General features: G+C 39.5%; 1 protein-coding gene across 1 annotated transcript in view; it reads left to right on the top strand.

The window, feature by feature from the left end:
* The window catches only part of bmpr1ba (bone morphogenetic protein receptor, type IBa), a 69,592-nt gene that overhangs the window by 4,728 nt on the left and 48,401 nt on the right, over positions 1 to 16,463 (top strand). The gene's annotated exons all lie outside the window — the stretch shown is intronic.

Here is a 16,463-nt window from a genome sequence, read left to right as displayed (position 1 = left end):
ACTTATAGATGGAAACTGTGATCTATTGCTTGTGCTTCTTTGATATGTTCAGGCAAGTATGCGCCGACACGTGCACACACAGGGCGCACACTTTTTTTGTGCGCACTGCACAATGCTCACACTGGATGTCAGTATTTCAGGTTAGTTTTTTATGTAGTTTAGATTTATGTTATAATCTTGAATCAAACAATACCAAAAAATACAATACAACACAGGAAAATACTTTTAAGATCCTCTTAATTATGTTTGAGAAGAGCAAGTCTGGATTATTCTGAATTTCTCTAAGACACATGACTAAATATTACCACATTTTTTTTGGTTTTCTTTACATGGAAAAGTCTTATGGAGAGTTTACCTAAAAGGTCTGACTGTGAAAGAACCAGAAATTTCCACACATTTTGAATCAAATGTATTTAATTGACAACATATTTAGCCTCTTTTGTCGTGTAAAAGTACCTAATGAACCATAAACAGTAAAATGAGGGCTGGTACTCAGCTGTGTGCATGATTTGTTTTCCTTTAGTTTCAAGAATGATTATTTTCAAACTGTTCGACTAGTCTATCAGGCTACTCTCATTACCAGTGAATATATACAGTGTAGTGCAAGTGTTTGCCAGAAATCTTCTATTTTTGATATTTCCCACACTTAAATGTTCCAGATCATCAAACTAATATTATGTATTGAATATTATACAGATATAACCCACAAAACTTAAAATGTTGTTTTAAAATTACGGTTTATTGAAGAATTATTGAAAACCTGTATCACCCCTGTGAAAAAGTAATTGCCCCCCCTAAACCTACTAACTGATTGGGCCACCCAAGGCAGCATCAACTGCAGGCAAATGTTTGTTACTCCACCGAGGAATGGCGGAGTTATAGGATGATCTGCGTACATTTGTCTGTGAATCTGTCCGTGTGAAACATTACTCAAAAACGGACTAACAGATTTGGATGAAATTTTCAGGGAAGGTCAGAAATGACACAAGGACCAACTGATTAGATTTTCACAGTGATGTGGCCTATAGGCTGGTTCCACGGCTTTGTTAAAGATTTCTCATTGCCAGATATACCTGCTGGCACGACGTCACTGTAACCATGACATGAACACTGTGTCAGTTACCTGCTGACGATCACATGATTGTGATCCTACTACAAAATGACTGTGATTTATCAGTTGGAAATCATACAAGAAACAATTGATTAAACTGTGGGGTGTTTCTGAGTCCCATCAATTCCTGCTACCTGCTACATATTTAGGTCATGTATGTAGGAAACCCCAGCCAGACACTGGTGGAGCTCCTGATGTTTCACAAAGCCTTGATTTATGTTCAGCCGTCAGCCTTATTTTGAACACAAATTCACCTTTCTGTCCTTCACTCCTTTCTTCAGGAAACACTGTAAGAGCTTGTCCCCATTGCAGCTAGGTGCTTATAAGTTTATACACATCCTTTGCTAGACAGCAACAGCGTGGAACCGTTCCGATGTAAAACAATGCCTTTGTTTTACATCTGTTCTTGAATCTCTTTAGAATGTGGCATCATGTGCTGCTTTTTGAGATCCATTAGGTACTTCACAATGCCGGACAGGTTCTATTTAGTGACGTTTAGGTTCAAAAAGCCTAGCAGTAATCATAAGTGAGCGTGGCTCATGAGGTTAAACCCAGCTGCGAAATTAATTTGGTCGTTTGGTAGGTCGGTAGGGACTGCACGTTGGCTTGGCTGTTAGCACTGTCGCATCACATTGAGAAGATCCTTGGTTCGCGTCCCGGCCTGGGATGTTTCTGTGTGGGGTTTGCATGTTCTCCCTGTGAGTGTGGGTTTTCTCTAGGTTCACCGACACAGTCCAAAAACATGCTTAGGTTAAATAGTGAGTGCGCTTGGTTGTTTGTCTCTATGTGTAGCCCTGCGATAGACTGGCAACCTGTCCAGGGTGTCTCCTGCCTTCACCCCGAGTCAGCTAGGATTCTTTTTCAGATGACACTGTGCAGTACTTCCACTTGATTGTTAAACGGCCATTACACACACGGATTTATTCTCAGTTGTAGCGCCTACTTTACAGTATGTAACCATTGTCTAAATACCTCTCCAGTTAATGAAGGTCATGAACTGCAAAGACAAGATATGATCTGACAGGAAATTTGGCTACTGAGTTAAGTGCAGCCAGTTGTACTATAGATGAGTGATGAGGAAAACATTGCTAGAGGCATAGCCAGTCAACAGCAAGATCTATGCAGATGGGTGTGTGTCTGTGTATGTACACAAAGAAAGTTCATGGTTGCTATTGTATGCATGTATTAACAGTTTTTGCTTGTCTGCATTGGACAGTAATCTGATAGAGTTGGATTTTATGTGCGTCGTTGAAGACTGAAGTGTCTGCGTGTAAATTATGTGGGTGTTCAGGTGTTATGGAAAACTGTGAACGTTGAATTTGCATGTTACTGCCTGGTAGAAGAGGCTGAGTAGGAGTCAGAAGAATGTCTCTGTGTGTGTATGTATGTACTGTGTATAGTACAGGGTGAATTTATATTCACGTCTGCGCTTATCATTGTTATCTTTTGAAAACCAGATCATTCAGCCACACCATCCTAATCTTCAGCTCGGTTCCTCCCCTGCTTTCCCTCGGGGTGGACATTTAAACACATAACCTCTCCTGATCTCATGATGCAGTCATTCTGTCCCTGTGCTCTGTAATTCACACAGGGCACAAAGTTCAGCCTCCGGTGTTCCCCCCTTTTTCTTTCCTTTGAACAATGTGACGAAGAGTTGGCATCTCTACCTTTTGAGAAACAGTACTTGCAATGTTCCAGCCCTCTGTGTATTGAAGACAGCTCCAGGGAGATAACAGTAATCAGCCAACTACGGCAACGAACTTTGGGACAAAAACAAAGTGACTGGCTATAATGCTACACCGAGAACAGCATAGGTTGGTGCTGTAAAACACGTTTAAATTGTGATTTATTAGCCCTATTTAAACCCCTCAGTTCAGGCCTCTATCCCACAGGGCGGATGTTAAAACACACTAACAGCCAGCATCTGATCTCATGATTTGGCTCTTTTCTTTCACTGCTCAGCTCAGCCACTCCTTTCGCTTCTTTTCTCTGTTTTTTTTCACATCTTTTCTCTTTTTGTGAGTATCATCATTTTTCTAATCTAATTTTTGGTGACTTTTAATTCATGTTAAATCATACAATGGACATTTTAATGACCAAGTGAACACAGTATACCGTTTGGACGGACAGCCCTGATACCTAATATAAACAGGTTGAGCCCCGAGGATGCTTTAACTCATACAGTTCTGCTTTGAACTGTGAGGCTGTTCTTTATTTTGCAGACCACAACTCCGTCTCCCTGTGTTTAGTTTGGCTCAGTTCTAACCAAAGTAATCACCGGGGCTGTAGTTCACGGAGATGGAAAAAAAAAAGGGGGAGAGAAATGATTGAGTGATGAGTGGGGGATTGGGGGGTGGGGGTGGGGGATCTAAGGAGAAAATGATAACCATCTGGATTCACTTTAGGACAATTTCATCCCTCCTGCCCCCCAGACCCAAGACCTCCAATTTCCATGGTGCCTCCTTTGAGGTGCCATTCCATCAGTGATGGGAGAAATATTTGCCTAAGAGCAAGTGTCATTGTGAACTTTCAGGAAGTGCTCTCACTTCTTAGTCTAGACATCCCCTCACTACTAAAGCTTTCATTAGGACCTATACTTGCAAGATTGGTGGCCTGGATATCTATTTTATTTGGAGTTTTGATAAATTATTGAGAAACTGAATTGTTCAGGTTGAGTCATTCTGGGTAGACTTTGGCAACAGGTGTCAGTTTTCTGTCTTTTCTTTTAATCTGTGCAGTGAGAGATAGAAATTACTTCAAGCTGTGGCTTTGTTATTAATTTTCTAAGAATGTCTGAGAGGTTAAAGGCCAGACTGAGTGATGGAAAACTCTGGTCTCCTATTTTAAAGACAGGATGTGTAAAACACTCGAGCAGTTCTGTGTTCTGTGCATATTTTAACCTGCAAACATGTCCAGAGTCAGACTCAACAAAATAGACAAAATCTCTAAATCTTACCTGACTTAATTGTTTGTATTTCGGTCTCCCACCTATGAAAGATAAACAGATTTACTGAGATCTTGACTATGAGGCAGAAGGACAGGAAAGAATGTTATGAAGTATAACACAGAAATAGTACATAAGTTCAAGGTATTATCTGCACCTCTCTGTGGTATGTAGATGTCTCTTTGTCTTTTGTCTTTTTCTCTGTCTGGCTCCTTCTCTTTAACCCAAGTAGTCTTTACGTACTTGTCCAGTCCTCCACACACATGCATTTAGGTCTGGAATGATGAATGGCTTTCTTTGATTTGCACAGATGTGTCTTTGGCAAAGGATGGGCTGTAATGTGTATAATCAAACGTAGGAGCCACTGGTTGTTATTATTCTGCCTCTTTATGTCTATTTTCCTGTCTCTCTACCTCTCTATTGTTGCCTTACACAGATAAGTGGCAAATGTGCTGCTGCAGATGTACTGTTCTGTGTCATATCGGTGATAACCTCCTGGCTGAAATTGCATCCGCGTTGCCTGTGCAGACACCACGAATCCCATGAGACATACATTCACGATGGGCTCATCAATATGCTTTCCAAAGTCATTATTCCAGAGATATTAAATCTAATTGATCCCAAATCGAATTAACTCCTAAGATATTGAATCTGATGCATGTGGAATCAAATCTCGAGGGGGCCTGTTTCTTCACTTACATATCCATCTCAAAAGGCAATTACAATGTGAAGCAGGCCTCTGGGAGTCTTTCTGTCCTGTGTAACAGTGTAATGCTTATCAAATCAGCTTATTGATATCAGGCAGCCAGGGGGGAATGCGTTGTTCACTGACATCTGGTGGTGAGATGAACGTCAACAAGACATTTATGATCTACAGCTTCTTTCAAGGCTAACGGGCAGTTTCAATGGAAACCTGGAGCAGGAAGTAGACAGATGAAAAAAGTGAGGATGAGGTAAAACTTACAGACGGCATCATGCCAGATATTGTAGGAGGAGTAGATTTAATAAGGTGATATAAAAAAAAAAAACAAGACAGAACTGACCAGATGGCCAACACTGAATCAGCTCTGCCAGATCAGGGGGGCAGCAAGATCCAAAATGAAGAGGGAAATTTTGAGTCCAGGAGAGACCAGATGTCTCTAACAGGCCCCTGTAGGTTCCAGGCCAAAACAGTATCAAGCAGATGACTGCATATTAGGTCACACACAGTGATTGGAAACATTGTCACGGCATTATGACCTTGTGCGGGAACCATAACTCATCAAGATGTATTTGTTCTCATTAAAATGTGTTTTTTGCACACTATGCATAGTATTTCCACTTGAACACCTGAACTTCCTTTTCTGCGTTTTTAAAGCTGTTCGTCTTTCTGGAGACATTCTTTCTGCTCACATTCAGTATATTTCTCTTCACACAAACACTCCTGTCAGCATTTTTATATTTACTGACATGCATATGCAGAAACCTGCTTCACTTGCTCACCAGTTCCGTTTTATGTTCAAAGTGATACGCTGGGAGCGGTGTTTTTCCAGACCGTACCACCTGAACCGTGTCCACTCAGCTTCCTGTTGGAAAAAAAATCTATGTATCCACCCTACAATCCTACCTAACTGAGACAAGTTATGTTTTAAGACACATCACTCATGCTTATTTTCAGAAGTTATTATGGTGCTTTTATACACTGTATCCAGTAATAGATGACACATGACATGATAACATAGTACTGATAGGGAGGATAAGAGAGCAATTCACACTTAAACTGTCTTATGCGGGTACCAGGTGGTATGAGCTTCTGCCACCAAAACCCCTCCAAAAAACTAAAAAACTTTTCCTTCTCCAGGGCAGCTGCAGATGTACCAACAAATAAGACAGATTAGCATTCATATTGTCATCATTTCTGTAATTAAAAATACAGTTCTCTCAGCGAGCTGCTTTTATTAATGCATTGCATTCTGTCCCCTATTACAAACTGAGGTCACTTAGAATTCCTATGTGATACACTAATAGAAGAAACATGCAAAAAATGGGTTTTATGTTATTATAATTATAAATATAATATATTCAATAAAGCATGGCTGTATCTCGGCACTTATTATATAACCTATTTTTGACTAGTGAAAGTTTAATAGGTGCTATTTTTGTGTTGCATTTTGTATTTTATTTTTACTTTACAACATTAGAAAAAAAACACAACATTAGAAAAGAATGGCCACATCTCTCTGGCTTCTAAAGATAAAGTGTTGATAGAAACATCTTTTTAAAGCTGCTCTCTGAATCACTGTACAGCTGCCAGCAAGATTAGTTTTATCAGCCGCAGACAGAGAAGCAGACAGAGATCAGGAGGTCGGCGGACAGTTTGTCAGTTTGTCCATTCACTGTGTGTTCTATGAGTCAGATTTCTTTAGGATTCCATTAAGCCAAATCAAAATGACAAGATTTGTCCTTAACATTGTAAAACACACTGTAGTTTCTCTTTTTTAAGGCTTACTAATCCTTGAAGGCAAATAACTCTCCGTTTGTTCTCTAAACCTTGTTCCTACAGATCTTGTGTTCCAACATGAACAGCTGCAGCAGACACAGGGATTAATAGTAATGATAGCAGTGCAGTGTGTTTTCTTCTGTGTGCGTGTGCTTGTGTGTGCAAGTTCTCCTTAGAGGCATCTGTTGCAGGTTTCAGGCACATGTTGTGGGATTAAGGAATTAGCCATAACAAATAACCCCATGCACACACACCCTCGCCTGCATGCCCACAAGTTACCACATAACCCTCCAAAATTACAACCCCAGACCGCTGCACACATCCACACATGTTCCTCCTGCGCTCAAATCTTGTAAGCTTCATCCGAGTTCTTCTCCTCTTTCTCGACTCCGTTCATCTCTGCTTACCCCTATTGAATCGTGGTGACAGTTGTGTTAAAGAAAAGGGTATCTTGGTAGCCATGAAAGTTGCCTTAATGTTAGGGTTACATTAGCAGAAGATAAGGTAATAGGACAGCGAAAGCCAAGTTGTCAGAGACTCCCTTTGTCTAAAAGGGAAACACAATAAAGAAGACTGAGCTTTCCAGTGTTTCCCCTGGGTTCAGGTTCTAGCTAATCAACAGTGCACACAGCCGTGACTGTTCTGTTCCAGGGGACTGGAGATGGAGGGAGGGCCGGCGGGGGCAGACAGGATGAGGGTCCGGCTTGAAATGGGCACATGAGGGTGGAAGGAGGTAGAGAGTGCATGTGACTGAAGGAAGTGTGTGTGTGTGTGTGTGTGTGTGTGTGTGTGTGTGTGTGTGTGTGTGTGTGTGTGTGTGTGTGTGTGTGTGTGTGTCTGTGTGTGTGTGTGTGTGTGTGCGTGCGTGCGTGCGTGCGTGCGTGCGTGCGTGCGTGCGTGCGTGCGTGCGTGCGTGCGTGCGTGTGTGTGTGTTCATGTGCCTCAGCGTCTTTTTGCAGAAGGAAAACCTCCAGGGGCATGTGTGTCAGTTATTTCTATGTGCAGATGAACAAATTATGTCAGTGGTACCAAGTCACTTAATAATGGAGAGTTAAGTGAGTTGTGTCTTTGAGGCTGTGCTATAATCACTATCAGATGTCAGGGAGGAGGAGAGGAAAGGAAGGAAAGAAAAAGAAACTGTGTGCAAATGAAAAGGAAGAAAGCAAGATGGAAAGAAAGAAATAAAGAATGTACACTACAAAAATATAGTAGACACTTATGATAGATATGTGGTTATATCATGCCAAAGGAAAAAAGATACACTCACAACGTACATTTGTGTCAGTTAATTTATATCCAACTCTTTTAGTGCATCACTCCAGTTTGTAAGGTTGCTTTTTAGCATTTTCTCATCACATAAAAATAATAATGAAAATATTTTCACATATGGTTTTGTCATGTGAGTACCCAAACAAGTAACTGATGTGCAAAAATTCAATTTCAACATTTTCAATTTCATAGCCCACTTGTCTGTAGCATATTTTCTTTGATACATGGCCCTTTCCCTGTATCCTGGCGCTGAACTGAAAGTGAATGCTGCTCCTCACTGCTGATTGGCATCTCCAGCCTGAATCTACAAACTTGTGGGTGGCATGTTTAGTTTTGCTGCGTATAAAGATGTGTTGCAGCAATTTGAGTGTGCAGGCTCTACTCGTATTCGGCAAGGCTATGTCCTAATCATTGTCAGATGGTGGACAGAGTCCTTGCGTCTGGAGCCATTTACGAGGCCTGCAGCCACCTGGAGGGGGAAAAGGGGGAACAAAACCCATCCACTGAGGCTATGCTTTGTTGTCTGAGAACCAACGAGATAGAATACAGGTAGCACATAAATGAATTAGTGGTGGCCGAGCAATTTCATATGAGAAATGAATGTTTTGTTGAGGCTGAATGCTCAAATAAGTGATTTGGATTACTAATTCCATCTGAAATGGCCTTTGTTTTGATTGTTGAGGTGAATGAAAGCACTTCTTGTTGTACTGTTGCCCAGACATTGTGATTCACCTTTTATATCCACATTTGAGCTGTAGCAGATGTGGGTTGTATGTCAGCATGAACGGTCTAGTGTCCAAAAACTAGCAAAAGGGACTAATTATTTAATTAATGGCATGTCTTTTCAGTAATTATAAACAACAGTAAGAGTTTACGCTGTTTATTTGCACACAATATGCCATTTATAACATGGTTTGTATGAACAGCAGGCTTTGGTGTAAAAGGAAGATGGAAGTGTGGTTTCTTCAATCACTAAGTTGGCTCATGCAGTGGGGATGTTTTCCTTTGCCAGTGATTTGCCAGTTATTGCTCTGAAACTGTAGATGTTTTGCTGCCAGGAGTTTGACTCAGCTGCATATGTTGTTTGACATCTTGACGAAAATGGTTTAGAAATGAGGAACGCGCTCATAAATAGTAAAACAATCAATTTGACCAAACTTCATATTCTGTTTTCGTGATTTAATAGGCTTAGGCTGGCACAGGCAAATGTGAGCAGCTCTGCTGGGAGAAGCTAAACTCAACAGAGGAAGGTGAAGGATGTCAAATAAAACATAAATGGAATATTTAACATGCAGCTGGTAAAACAATGAGTGCTTTAAAAGACTGACTAAAATAGTCTGTGTTATAATGCCCACGCTGTGGCAAGTTTTTGAGAAATTTCCATACTCTTTATTGTACTTCCAAAGAGTTTAAAGAGCTTGGGTAATGTTTCTGTGTGTTTGGACTATGCTGTTTTTTTCTGCTGCTTTTTTTTTTGCCCTTTCTCTTCTGGAAAACTTCCATTGCTTCATGATAATCTGTTTAAATTTAGGGAGCTCACATTATTTATTGAGATGTTTGTTAACATCTGACTTTGCATGAGTATGAAATATGCCAAATGCTGCATTACTTTACATCAGGAGTTACATTGATCATCTTCACAACTCAGTTGGCAGAGATGCTACTGTGCCATGCACATCTGAAAAACTGATCCTGAACCTTTTCCTGACCTTGTGCAAATATATGTAATTAAGCAATGAAAACTTGTTTGAGTTGTGCCATAGCCAGGCCTTCTGCAGGAAATTAAGGATAATCTGTAGGCTATGGACACTCTTTGTTGCCACAAGGCGTTCTCAAGGTGAAGTGGCTCTCCTTCGAGATTGGTTTTCATTCCGTATGAATTAGTTTTGCGTGTTTCTGCTTACTGTGCCCCTCTCATTACCTCTCTGTGTTATTTACTGTCTGCTTGCACATCTGGTTTTTATTTGTGCATCGACTCATAGCCTCCTCTATAATCACATTATTGTATACTTGTAAACATATCTCTAGAAACATTGCGGTGATGATGATGCTAATATAACCAGAATTCTTCTCTGTTTTGTTGTTGTGCCAGTTTAGAATAATAAGACGTCTTCTTCTTTACCTTCTTGGGATCTAATAAGGTTGACATTCCGTAAAGGATTGCATATTGAATATACATGCGTAGAGAGCTTTTATAAACTAGTAGAGCGTAGACCTACTGTATGGAAGTAAGCAATGGAGTCTCTAGTAGCAGTGCAGCACTATGCATATTTTAAACACAGTCCTTAAGCTGTCCATCACAAAACCTGGCCTTGAATTTAATGTTCAGTTTTAAAGTCACACTTACCCCAAGTAGCGTAAGAATTTCACATAGGTTGTGTCCAATATCTGACATAGTGTTGACCTAAAAGCATGCCTTCATTCAAAGTTAAACTTCTTCCGCTGAAATTCAATAGCGGGTGTAATTTTAAGTTGTAAAAACATTTCACTTCTTCACTGATTAGTGGCAAGAGAGCATAATTCCCCCATATTTGCTCAGGATGAGTGTCTGATTTATGTATGTTTTTTTGGTTTTGTGTAACAAAAGTAGAAAAGAAAAGACAAAAAGAGGAGGATTGTTTGATTAATTAAGTAGAAGGACAATGATATGCGTCAGGTTTCAACTGTTTTGATCTTCCAGATGTGCAAGTCCATCTATCACCCTGTTCTGTCGCAAATAAAAGACCAAAAGTTACAGGTCATTTAGCAGGACACAGGTTTAAAAAAAAAAAAAAAAAAAAAAGCTCTGAATGCCCCACAAAGTTTTCCATTTTGGAACCCACCCTGAAGTGTGTCCAATTGTTGAAGGCAGCTTGTGGTTCCTGAAGGTTTGATAAAACCACTGATGAAATGCAAAATAAAGTGAATTATCCTTCACATACAAACATGAGTAAACTTCCAGTTCAGTTGTTAACTTCATTGTTAATCCACTTATTGTTGTTGTTTGTTGAATCCTGAGCTGTTTGAAACCCACTTTAAGATTTCAAGAAATCTATATTTTATTCATTTTAAAAAGTGATTTTAATTTTTTTGGCCCAGTCTGGATCAATGGCCTGTTGACAAATTGATTCACAAATCTGAAAGTAGGCTTCAAACAGGGTTAAGACTTTACCTAGAATGTTTTAAAGAACTTTATACAGTTCTTGTGTGGGTTTAGGATTCTGTCTCTTCGTGTAATCACAGACTGAGTCAATGATGTTGAGACTGGTGTTCTGTTGGTGCCAAACCACCTGTTGCTGCTTTTCTTGTTCTTATTGTTGATTCTGGCTGATCAGATGCCTCCAAGATGAAATTGCGTGATGAATCTGAATCTAAATATCCAAAGATTCTAAAATTTTTGCACAGTACTGTATGTTTTAGAGGAAATCTCCACAGAGAAACATATTATTCTAGGGCGTGAGCTCCATCTGATATTCCCGACTGAAGCCATTGAAAATATCCTGTAAAATGATGTTTGAAAACTCCCTTTTATTATTCAAAAACAATATTTACTGACCTTTTGTTTAATGTGCACCCATTTTATAGCTTTAAAAGCCATCATATCATAATTAACAAGAAAATAAGAACTAGTTATAAGTATATACTTTTCCATGTTACATCACATTTAACTGGTTAAACAAGTTGATTTTGCCCATATTTCAACCTCAGAGTGTTGAGGTGAAAATAAGATTCCAGAGCGAACAGGCGGAAAAGATTTGGTAACCTGGCAGGTAAATAGATTTGTTCCTTGTTTTGCAGTCGAAAGAACACACTGAGGGGTCTATAGAGGCAGTAATGAGTCATATCCTTCAAACTGCTGTTTCGTATCTCAGACACCTCTTAAAACTCACCCTGCAGTGGCCGTCTCACCCATGTACATACCCATAGAGACACACAGCTCTAAGCTGTTCACGACTCTGTACTGTACTTCACACCTCTGGGGGTGTTTTCTGGAGAAACAAATCACGTCAGTAACCAACGTGAGCATGTCAGTCAAACCTATGCAAACACAGCCAACATTTTCTGGCAGGTGTCACCAGCAGGGGTGGTCTGCACACGCTTTGACATTGACTGACGGGATGCATTTTTGTTGAGTCTTTCTGCTGACTGTCATCAAGTAAAAGGATACGTTGAAATATTTACAGTAACAACATCTTGTAAAGATCTAAAAGCAGATTATAGGCAAGTTATATGACAACTGTAGGGATGCAAGTTAAATGAGGTCTGTCTGTGTGTGAGATTTGTTTCCTTTAGGAAAAAAACATTCTGTGCTTCTTATTACAGCTGTTTAAAATAACAGTTTAGTGTACGTGTATCTTTCACAGTGTTTTTCAGCATTTTAGATATAATAATTTTACTGATTTCAAGTTTTCCCCGTTCTCCTTTAATTGCATGTGCTATTTTCTATTTCCCAGTTCCTTCTCGTTATATATGAACACTTTGTTCTAAAACTAAATGCATGAGCCTCAGCACTGATGCCTTTCTGGCCTGTAAATAAGTTGATAGTTTTCACTTTAATTTAATCCTCCCAGATCACTGCAGAGACAGTGTAACAGAAAAAAATGCCTCATGGTTTGCATGCCAAGTCAGGTAATTTGAGATGTTTTTCCCCTTTAGACCTCTCAACCTTAAAACCTGGAGATGGGTTTGAAATGTTTGCAGTTTAAAAGATAATATGCCACAATGACATCATATATTAAAGCCAGAAATTTAAAAAAAACTCTGTTGGGTTTAAACTCTCTGACGGTAGTTGAACTACTCATCTGTGACTTGCTGTTCTGCTGGGAAGAACAACCAAATCAAGCTTAAAATTGTGGCATTGCATCAAAATCACTTCTCCCTCATTACAAAATTTGCCAAAAACAATAAAAATAGGCCTTTTGCCCTAACCAGATGTTTAAAAAAAAAAAAAAAAAAAACAAAAGTTCTGCATTCCCTGGCACCACAAGTAAGCCATTTGCGATTATCATTTTCTACTGTTTCCCAGTTCTGTCTCCATATATGTTGACGCCTTGTTCTGAAACTGTATACTAATGCCTCTCCAGTCTGTAAATGATTTGATACTTTTCACTTTAATTTAATCCTGCCAGATCACTGTAGAGACAGTGTAATGAAAAAAAAAAAAGCTTCAGGTTATGAATGCCAAGTCAAGTACTTAGTAATGTTATTTTCCCTGCTAACTCTCTCAACCCTAAAACTTTCAGATGAGTTTGAAAGGCTTGTTATTAAAAAAATACTAATCCAAATGACACCATATGTTAAAGCCAAAAAGGAGAAGAATTGTTGGATCTTAAACTTTCTGATGATAATTAAAATACTTATACTCAAAATCACTTATGCCTCATTAAAAAAAATGCCAAAAATAAATCAGTTGCTCTAACAAGATTTTGTAAAAAGCAAAAAATAAATAAATAAAATGCAATAAAATTCTGCGCTCCTAGGCATTTTCTGTTGTTTACTAGTTCTGTCTTTATGTTAATGCTTGAAACTGTATTTGAATGCATCACCTTCAGTTTTGATGCCTTCCTGGCCTGTAAGTGATTTGATAGTTTTCACTGTTATTTAGTCTTGGCAGATAATTGTAAATGCAATAACAAAAGCTGCAGCTATGAAATACAGCGTTCCCATGACTGTTAGTTCACCAGAGAGAGAGAGAGAGAGAGAGACAGTGTAACGGGGAAAAACTATTACAGGAAAACTTGTGTTACATCTAGTTCAAAGTAACTTGTTTTGTGTGATGTGCTACACTTCCATCTCTCCTTCAGTCTGGCTTTGTTTTCTTTTGGATTTGGAGATTCTTGTCCATTACAGAGTGTATGAGGGTTTGACATTGGAGGGTTTGGACACCGGGCATCGGGCACGCTGCCAGGTGACATATAGGTTTTAATAATACGATTGCCGGTATGCACTTTTACGATGTGGGTGGGGTCCGTGTGTGTTCCAGTATCTGTGTGTGTGTGTGTGTGTGTGTGTGACAAGCTAACAGAAGTGCTTCAGAGCAGTAATGTGTGAGTGCAGGGTAAAAGGCCAGGCTTGCTGAGTGATTGCCACATTACCCATAAGTATGAATCAATCTTCTGTTCAGACATTTGGCTATTTACAGACTCACATGAATTTGATCATGTGTTTTCTTTTAATGGTTTTCTAGGATTTACTAAAAACCTCTATGGCAGCACTGTTTCGCTGCAGAAGTTGGAGGATGGGAGGTATAGGTTTGTAGAATTAGAACAGAACTCAAGACTATTTTAGTGGTTAGGACAGTCTTCGATCTCTGTGTTATAAATTCAGTGACTTGGCAGTTGCAGTGAATGTGATATTGTGTTTTTCCCCATTTATTGAATTTATTTCAGCAACTAAATTAGATTAACCTCCACCTAAATATAAGCTAAGAGTGTGCATAGAACTGCTGCTGAAAAGCTCATCTCTGTATGGATTGTAAAATGCTGCTGTGGTATTGAGGCCCAGCAAATGCAAATAAATCCTCAACCTATATGGGAACCATGGAAACCTGAGGTCTACATAAAGTGTGCATATTAGTGTTCATGTGTGCGGATCCTACACGCTTGTTTGTTTATGGATTTGTGTGACTCCCAATGTAAATATGTTGATTCTGCAGTCTGTCAGTCATCTGAATGCATCATGTTTACGTCTTCATTTGCGTGTTCAAACCTTCTCTAATCACTGCTAGATTATAAAAACAAGCATATTACAATAGAGCACATGCAGAGCCTATAAAGAGCAACGTTGTGAAAGAAGCGGCACATGAGAAAATGTGTCTGTCTTCATTCATATGCGTTTTCACTGCAGGCTGTCTGGAGTCATCCTACCTGTCAGTGTTTTCATTGCCTATTGTGAAGCAGAGAGCGAAATGACAGTTTTTAGGAACTCAGTGAAAGAAGGGATTTAGGCAGTAATCCGCCTCACTGATCCTTTTTAGAAACAACCAACTGCCTGGCACACAGCCTGGCTCTCGCCACGACACGCCTGCTTTTGATACCTGAAGGCTGAAGTGTAAACTGACACCCACAGTGGCATTTTCTGCTTTCCACATACCTCAGATCAGACGTTCACTGAAGGTATTTCCCTCAGTTGGTAAAACAACTGCTTGTTGGCTTGTAGGTGAGCAGAGGTGGGTTAACTCTCCCCTCCAGCCACCAGCTTTTTAATATTAGTCTTAACTTTTGTGAAAGGACCTTTTGGCACTACTATGTGCAAGAATGCTAAAATTTGCATACTTCCATTTTTTATTTTCCCACTCGGGTCATGTCAAACAGAAACAGATAAGTTTATTTTATTTGAGTACATGCGGTACAAACAAAGACTGACTTGTTAACTTCTCAGTCAGAGAGGAGAATATTAGGTGTCCTTGGTCATTATTCGTGTTTTTTTTAACCAAGCTGATGTTTTTGCTGAAAGCCTGTCTTAGATCAGCCTGTTTAAAGCTAATGGTCTTTGTCTTTAGAGCCGAGTAGTTGCCAGAAAGATGAGTCGCAGTTATTAATCTTGTTCCGTAAGTGTTCCTTTCTTCTTGATGTCAAGCCTGGATCTGGGTTATATTTTCACATTCTTCTAGAGGCAATGATCAGTGTCATTCATTATCTCCTATCACAAACTTATATTTCATTTTTCTAAATCTGTGTGAAATTTGTAAGACGATGCATTTTATTATACTCTGAATAAGGCTTGTGTCGTTATGACTTTTAAAGCTACTTTGGTCATAGGCTTAAATTTTACTGGAGCTATGTGTGAGCTAAGAGAAGTGCCATTCTGGACCTTTTTTTTTTACGCACAGCCTTTACCAGTGCCATTTTCTTTGTCAATAACTGAATGGCACCCTTATTAGAGTAAATGCAATACATTTCGTTTCTTTTTCCACTGGCTGTGGTTTGAGGGCTGTATTAAAGTTTGTTGAAGCTTTGATTTATGGACAATCTGGCCTTTTTAACACCTAATGTGAACTGACCTCTTTGTCAGATGGCGGTTCTGACTTAAGGGGGGATAACATACGCAGAAAAGGCCACGGACAGACACACAACATGGGGAGACAGACACATAGTCTCTCTGCACACACATACACACAGACATGCATGCGCACACTTTCTTTCACATACATGAGGCTGGAGTGGTTTATAGGGTGGCAATAAAAAGAAACGCTGTGTGAAATGAATCCAGGGTGAGTTACAGTTTTTTGAGACTGTGTTTTCTTAGAGATGAAGAAATGGACCCGCCCAGAGTGCCGTGTTTATATAAGGAATTTTTATTTGAGTTTAATTTTCCAACTCCACAGGTGGGAATTTGTGCGACGTGACCCTTCAATCACGACGTCTATTAAAGTTCTTGGCACGCTGCCTTTGTGTCTGTATTACAGAAAACAAAATGTTACAAACATACCATACACACGCCTTTGTTTTGCATGATTTCTTTTGTGTTTCATTTAACTTTCTACATCAAATAAATTAAAGACAAACACATGAGGCTGCTCGGCATAAAGAAAAGCTGACTCTGAGGAAACCTGTTTAGTTTGATGCTCTTGGTTACCACTGTTGTAGTCCTTTTTGTTAGTTAATTAAATTTGAATATCGCAAGTGTACAAAACAATGAAAGCCTATCTGCAGGGGAGGGCTGGTTTGTGAGTAGAATTC

The sequence above is a fragment of the Amphiprion ocellaris genome, chromosome 6 (assembly GCF_022539595.1).
Source record: "Amphiprion ocellaris isolate individual 3 ecotype Okinawa chromosome 6, ASM2253959v1, whole genome shotgun sequence".
NCBI lineage: Eukaryota > Metazoa > Chordata > Actinopteri > Pomacentridae > Amphiprion > Amphiprion ocellaris.
Note: the sequence above shows the minus strand (reverse complement) of the source record. Positions and strands in the feature narration are given on the sequence as shown.